Here is an 8,887-nt window from a genome sequence, read left to right on the forward strand (position 1 = left end):
GAAAATTAAAATTCGAAAATTTTTTCTAAAGCCTCCAGGGGACTTCGTTTTCGCACGAAAAAATTTTATGTGCCCTTATTGCATCCGGACCCACAATTGCGTTCTAAATGTCATTTTGAACCTCGTTTTCCGATTTCACCCCACTTTGGCACGTCGCGGCGACGCGCACAAAAAATGGAATGTGGTTTAAATAAGTCTGGATCAGACAATATAGTTAAGAATCTGTTTTAATATTCACATGTTAGTGATTTTCCTTTTCTTCTTGTTAATATTTACATGGTACTAGATTGATATATTACACTCTCAGAAAACGTGCTATTAGAGCTGTTATCATACTGGAAGGGTTATAAAGTAAGGATTCAATATTATAGGGAGGAAATTTTTTTCTCTTAATACGAGATCTCTCTAGGCGAGATCTTTGTTCCGAATAACGAGGACAGGCGCACACTACGAGATTTATGTCCTCGTCGACATCAATGCAATACAGGCACTCGCTGAAATCTATAAAGTTCTTCCTAGATAAGCTGCAGGCTAATGAATAATGATTTGATCTGATCCTGGAAATGGTTACTATGTCCCTTCTTTTGAATGCGAGAAACAGTAAATCACGTTCGGTTTGGAATTCTACAACTTTCAGTGTGTGCCCCGGCTCCACCCCGCCCGTTGACGTGGTCGGCGCGCTGGTACGCTATTACAAAAAAATGTTATAATTGCGTTCTACCCACGAGGCTGACGACGGAACGACGCACTGGGCGCATGATGAAAGTATGAACGCAGTGTCGTCTGCAAACGTGGCGCCAAATTTAAAATGATTAAAATCAAAAGCATACTATATGCCAGAAGAAAGTGTTATACCTGTACTGACAAACTTAATTTCTGCTTTTCCGCAAATTCATGCATTGTAAAAGAAAATATTTAAAAATTTAGACACACTATAAAAAATAAGGATGTATTGAAATTATTTTAGGGAGCCCTGCATCGGTACGTTACTTCTAACTGATCAACAACAGTCGATGTATTTGTTTGAATGATGGTTTTCGTTTGTGTCAATTTTTCTTTTTGAGTGAAATTTAGTGTTTCATTTAATAATATAAGTTTTTTTTTCATTGCGAATTGTGGAGAAAAGAAGTATTTATATTATTTTCTTGAAGTTAATTGTAAGTCAATTGTTTCATAAGGCAGCTTATGAAGCACCTTTCAAATTTCCAACCTCAAATTATGTTTATATTACATTTATTTCGTTTCCTTATTTCAAATAAAAATTTAAGTTTGATAATAATACGGCGTCAAACTTCTCAGGGGTATAAGCTGCTAGTAGTGCTACAAAACTATATAAGTATGTACATTTTTATACTATGTAAAATATTAATATTCATAATTTAATAATTAGAATATAACATTTTTCAATAATTAGTAATTATATACCAATTTCGCATTAAAAACAAGTTTTGTTATTTTTGTCCACGGGGATATTATTTTGCACAAATCATTTAAATTTTCATTGATGACGTTGGGTCCAATATCTTATCCCAAATTCTATTTCCTTCTTTTGTTAGACAAATACTATAATTTCGCTGTATAGCACGACCATATTATCAAATATTAATTAGTCTATACAGCGAAAAAAACTATTAATATTAACATTTTCTGTAAAAAAGGAGGAATTCTCAAAGTAACGTAAAAATTCAATAGCTTTGTTTATAAAAAAAAATTATTAAAGTTATATATCTTTTCGCCGAATGAAAATAAATATTTTTTTCTCTACAGATAAATATCTAATAGTTATAAAAAGAAAAGCGATGTAGAGCAAAAGAATGATTAAAATGAAGAGGTAATTTGAGGGAACAATTCGAGTCTTATCCGCCCTTCTAGAAAAGAATGATTGAATCCGATTGCGATCGATTGAAAGTAATACCCAATCGTTCCCAATGGCGTTTCTTAATCGGGTCTGCTTGATTCAGAACGATTGAGGTCGGCTATCGTTCTCAATCGGGAAGCGAGGTGATTTTCAAGTCGGCCACGGCCATGTTAGTGGCAGCTTTTTGATCAGGCGGGATTTATTTGAAAACCGCTGTTTACTTTTTATTTTTAAATTACATCTCGCTAAAAGAAAACTTTTTAAAGATTTCAAATAATTCCCTCGTAATCAAGGAACTATCAGTAATAGATTTGCCAATAATTTTTATAGTGATTTTTCAGAGTTATATTATAATCAACTATTGATTTAAATAGTGCAAAACACTTATAATGTAGAAAGCTTACCAAATTTAAATCGTGTAATACATAATGTAAATTACAGTGTAATTAGTAATCAGTCTGTTTAAAGAATACTGTTGATTAAATCAGGTTTGTTATTTTGAAAATACAAATGTTCTATATTTTATGAATCCCTTAACAAAAAAAAAGTTTATATATTTGTTAATATTATTATAATTTATCTAATGAATTGTTTCAATGCGAAATAATATGATATATTTCAAACCCGATGCAAATTTCGTCAATATGATTTTTACTTCGAAATCGTATATACTAATTATTATGCATAATTATTATTTATCTACAAATATTATAATCTTTTCGCAGTTAACCTTAATTGCTAATATTTCAAAGTACACGGAGAAAAATAGATATTAGCACAGACTATCTAGATATTAATAGCTAATATCTTAGCGATTTAACTATGGGACAGAAATCTAGATACTGAAGTAGAGCATCCGTAGATATTAAAAAGAAGATTTTAACTGACAATATCCAAGATATTAAACGGCAGAATCTAAGGTATTCAAGAAAAAATTTTTAATTGTGCAAAAATTACCTGTAAAGCATGCCATTTTCTATAAAATTCAAAATAATGTTAATATCGTAGTCCTTTGTTTTTAAAATCCGAATCCTCTCAAGCATTCGCCTTTTTGCATAATCATGCGATTTTTGTGTTGAATAGATAACACACTGTTCAAGGTTAATATGAAAGATGCCTGTAGCTGAGTCCTCAGTCAGCGACCTTTTCCGATAAAATGTAGCTTTTTTAATATCTTAGATATCAACTGTTATTATCACACATTTTATATTTTCAATATAAACAGATATTGCCCTTTAATATTTTGTATGTTGAATAGAAGATACTAGATATTATGCCGTAATATCTATATATTATGGATGAATCCCTGGCGGACCGAAGGAACCGAATGAAGCCTCTAAAACCGTACCGAAAAGAATCTTTGAGTATATACGAAAAATTCTTTAGGTCAAAGAAGCTCAGAGAAATTCTCCGCAGGCACTCAGGTAGATATTTTTAAAGGTCCAGCACGCTCGTTTAAATGTTCTGAAGGCTTTAAAATATCCTTTCCGAAATTGAAATAAGAATACGATCATAAATAACAAGCAAAGAGGCTATCTCTATAGAGTAGCCGACACTCAAGGGTCCTTTGTTAAGCTTTTGGATTGAAATTTAGAAGTAGATTTTTTTAATTTCATAGTTAACAGCCTAAAACATAATAATTCGGAATCTACGGGTTTCGATGACTTCAGATATCTAACTTTTTTTTTAATGCTTAAAATTGGAATTAATAGAACGTTTCTCGTAAATGGAATGAGATACGCCAAAAAAGACAACATTTTTGAATTCAACTAGAAAATTGTATATCAGTATATAAGTTAAAATTATAAATAAGTATAATGAGAAAATTCATCAATTAAAAAAAAAGTGTTAATAATTTGAAACTATCTCCGAGATTATTTTTTTTCAAATCGACTTTGTTTATAGACTCAAATGGGCCAGGCTATTTCGCTAAAGAAAACTCAGAGATTTCTTTCGGTAGGGAAAGTACCCGTAAAGACCTTATCCTTACGGGTACTTTGTAGAGGCTCCATTCGGTTCCTTCGATCCGCCAGGAATATCAAAGTTTTTAATATCTGTTTTTCAATATCTATTTTTCTCTGTGTACATACTTCGTTCAAATGCGCAGGCGAGCTTACACTATTGCGAACGATCCAAACGCTTGTGACGATTGAAAATGATTAGGAACGATATACAATTTCTGTTCCGATCAACAGCGGTTAAGAACGATTCAACCTTCAAGCAATCCCAATCGGATCCAATCATTTTTACTAGAAGGGATATGCTTCTAAAGTATTATTATTTATTAATATTTTGAAATATATGCACTCCCTTTTGCGAACACAATAATAAATAAAGACATACATAAACAGTTATACGATTGCTTTACACACAGATATTATGGACGAGGACAAAAGTAATCTGCGAAAAAGAAAGCACTGGTTGGCACTGGATCCCAATTGTACAAAAGGAATGATGAGTGAGAAAACGCAAAAAGTTTAGGAAGAAAAATACAAACATTCGCTTCAGCAATATGAGTGTGAATACTAAGTATTAATTTACATAATACACAGCAACTATTCTAGGATAATAATTAACAAGTATTCACTTGTATATCTCAGGTAGATTGAGAAACGTATTTAAAACAGTGTTTATAATAAAAGATATAAGAATAAGTTATTTTAGGGATAACAGTATAATTTGAAGCAATGACATCTTTTAACAATGAATCAATTAGATTATGAAAAAAAGTTCTTACAAATTTACCAAGTTGTTCCTTTCAAAAGATTGAAAAGTAAATTTCATGGCATTTTTTTACGTTTTCTTATTGATTTAGAAATATTTTACTGTATGTTTTTTCTCAAGAATTAAATTATTTGTAAGTTCTATTTTTAAATCTTTAAATTTTTCAGCGCAAAAATTGCATGAAGAGCCTGAAACCCAGCAAGGAGCAGAGCAAAGAGATAAGGAAATCGAAAGCCAAGAAGCAGAGCAGGTGCTCGCATAACTGGAGTCCACAGAAGAAGACTTTCCCTACTACTCAAGTAGCGATGAGCATTTTCCTGATAGTAGTGACGATCATTCTTCGAAGAATATTCCATCATCATCTACTCATCAACATACGGAACCCACCTCATCTAAAGTGTATACACTAGTAGACGGCGATAGAGTAATGTTTGAAAAATCTGTACAGACAGCGAAGCGATAGAAATGATACATGCGTACATTTTAAGATTCACCATCCGACAAAACTATTTTTCACTTTTATTGTCGCAAATGTATGAACGTGGTTTTGCATGCTTCTGCAAAAAATAGTATTAAAGGTCAGTTATTGATTTGTAAAGATCGTGAAGAAGAGAATTGCATAAAACTGAGTAACAATAATAATTTTTAAATTGTTTACTTAGAATATCAGTTGCGTACACTTGTCGAAAAGAAAGATCTTGTTCAATACTCTATTCCTAAAAATCAGGAAGATAATGAATGAATACCCGGTAATAAGCGTAGAATAGAGAAAAATTAATATTTTCAGATTTCAGCACAAAAGTGAAGATTATTCTATTATTCTGAATGCGCGATTTTTCCATCTGTCTAAAATGTCATTATAAGAACAGGATATCTCATAAACTTATTTATTTCTATTTCCATAGCGGCCGGCGCATAGATTCCTATTCCCCAAAAGAGAACGTGTTTTCAATATATTTAATTCCTTGTAATTGTACCGGTAACGCACCTCACAGAGACATTTTTTATTCCTCAGAAGTGGTCATATTTTGATTTTATTTAATTCCTCCTAATAAGTTCACAAAATATGTGTAATAAGTTGTTTTAATTCCTTCATGCGGAATGTAAATTCTGGAATATTAATACTCACAAATTCAACTCTGCCTCTTTAGAGTTAAAATTACTTAAATTCACACATTTTCATAAATTTCTTTGCTGCATTTTTTGAGACTTTTAAATACATTATTTAAATAAATATAAATTTGAATACTTTTCGAATTTATAAGTAATAAAAAGATTTAATAATGAAAAATAGGTTAAATAAATGCTTTCGTTAAATTTTAGTAAGTCGATTGAGAGGAATAGGATTTGCACTTTTTCTGTTCCCGTTGGGGGATTTTTACACGGAGGAAAAATCGCGTATTCATAGGAATACAAATTCTTAATTTTTCTGAATTCAAGGCTTGTTACCGGGGAACAAGTGTGGGATGACTGGAAAAAATCGGTGAAACCAGCACGCGCAGAAATCCTCCTCATTATACAACCACCTCGAGATGTGCGCAGATCGACAGAAAAGATCTCTAGTAAAAGTGTTTGGAAAGCAACACATTGGAGAGCAGGGTTGCTATTGTATTGCCTTCCAATATGTTCTAGATTCATTCCAAGTAACTTGTTGGAACACTTTGCTTTATTCGTCAATAGTATGTTCACTCTGTTGAAAATGGAAATAAGCGACGACGAGATTGATACGTGTCAGCAAAATTGGTAAAGAGTTCTGAACAGCAAATTGTGAATAAATCTTAAAAAAATTTATAGTTTCGAGTTAAACCGCCTGTAGATAATATTTCAGCAAAAGCAAAGGAGTTTTGTGGAAAAAATTTCACCTCTAAACTATCCACAAAAAGTGCAGTTAGAGCTGAAAATATAACTCTTTTCGGACCACATCATCAAAATGTATTTGAATCTACGACAAAGAAGGAATTTGAACGATGCGTTTTTGAGAATTGTATCTACAGCAGTGTACAGTATACTCAAACACGAAAGTTTGATGAAACAATCATTATTCTTAAAAATGGATCATTTGTTCAAATCCAGAACATTTACTTATTGTCTGACAAAACATGTTCTTTGAACGTAACACAATTACTTGTTGATCCATTTTTTGTAAGACAAACAAGGGTATCGCACGTCTCGGAGATTAAAAGATATGTTGATTATTTACCCGTTTCTATATCGGAAATTCGTTCTAAAGCTGTTGTTCTGAATTTCGAACACACGCAATATGTTTGTGAAATCCCAAACACTATCGAAGCACAATAATCGAAATAATTCTTACTCTATAATTATCTAATTAATGATTTTTCATTCTAAAAATTGATTTACAGTTTTTATTTGGTTTCTGCTCAATAGGACGATCATCATGTCAAAATGAAAGATTGTAAATTGGTATCCAATTTCTAAATATTCAAATATGTAACTATGCATTTGCATAAAGTTCCTATCCTTTTAAAGATTGTATAAGTAGTTTAAATTTTATAATATGTAAAAGGCATCAAAAAAATAAAGTTTTCAACTTATATAAACTATTTAAATCAATACTTGATTATTTATTAATTATAATTCCTCATAGAGGAAACTATAAACTATAAACTATAAACCAAGATGGATTTTATAAAATAATTTATGAAAATATTTAATTTTACAAATCTTATGTAATATACTTTAACAGTTTTTGTAAAACTGATTTTTCGACTCTAAATTCTCATATTAAATATGAAGATTAATGCATTTAATTTAATATTAAGGAAGTTATGATTATTTGTAATTTAAAAACATTTTATTTTTATCTATAAATTTCAAAATAACCAAAATTTATAGCCTTTGAAACATTTAATGTAATGCTTTTAAATTTTCAAAATTCAAAGCTGATGTAAGAAAATAAAAGGTTTCTCGTGTCGTAAAAAGTCAAATAATCTAATGTTAATAAACTTGATTTAAAAATATAAATACTGAAATTATATATTCTACTGAAATAATTGTTAAATATTCATTTTTTAGTTTCCAAGGTCAAATCATTGAAAATTTCATAAAAAAACAATTCATAGGAACATGGATTGGTTAATAAAATTAATCAAATAAAATTTTAATTAAATGAAACAATTTTTATCAGAACGTAATGCTTCCTCTATGAGAAAGTATATTATATTTGATTTCAGAAATCAAAGTCTCATTGAATGAACACAAAAGTTGATAAAACTTCACAGATAGTTTGGAAATTATATATTTATATTCCCTAATATTTATTGATATTTCATCATTTACTTATTTTCAATAATACATTGTCAAAAAATATTTGTATGATTCTGTTTAGAGATAAATGCATTTTTTTGCCTTCGACAACATAATTAAATGAACTTATTATTATTCATTATAATAATAAATCTATAATTTGTTTGAGAAATATAAAATATTATACTTAAAATTACTCTACCGCTACGGCGGACAAAAGAATTAAAATTTCCAAACTTATATTCCACAAAAACGGAGAGAAACTCTGCATGTGCATATATTTTGTGGACAGATTGAGAGGAATTAAAGTAATCAAAAATAAAGCATCTCAGTATGGAATGAAAAATAACCTTTACAAACAAATTTGAATTTCCGAACTTATGCTGCACATGAAAAAATGGAGTGGATATACTGGAGAGGTTCTGTCTATAGATTCCTGCACCGGCATTTACCGACATTCAGAAATTGAAGTGACGTCAGAGATACTAGAATATTCGATGTTACATAATAATTTCCAGAAGTTTCGATGATGATGTGTTGTATAATTTATGGTAGGTTATGGTTGCCATGAGTAAGATGATTGTGCACGTGTGAGTGTGTCTGTGTGCTGGCGCGTGTGCTACCACGTGTGCTATATCGTAAGCATGTTGTGTGTGCATATACAAATGCGTATGCTATATTTAATTTTAAGGTTTGATAGTGTGTATTTTATAGTATTCATTGAAATAATGATGCTAGATAATATAAAGTTTCTCACGGGAGGTGCGAGCACGTACAAATATGTGCAATTGTCATGATATGATATGATATGAAAGTGAGGTTCGCGAGAATGATGTGATAGATGTGATGAATTATTTAAAGGTAGGTATTTTTCAATGGAATTTAATGTCGATTAAACAATGTTTGAATAAAGGTTACCAGGTATTTCACATACATTTTAATTCCTTCCCTAATACACTTTTCTTTTTAAAGAAAAGGATGGAAACAGTTTGTATATAAAAGAACTAATCTCATGATTGAATTTATCATTTGAGATTG

This window comes from Belonocnema kinseyi, chromosome 8 (assembly GCF_010883055.1).
Source record: "Belonocnema kinseyi isolate 2016_QV_RU_SX_M_011 chromosome 8, B_treatae_v1, whole genome shotgun sequence".
In the NCBI taxonomy this organism is placed as follows: Eukaryota; Metazoa; Arthropoda; class Insecta; order Hymenoptera; family Cynipidae; genus Belonocnema; species Belonocnema kinseyi.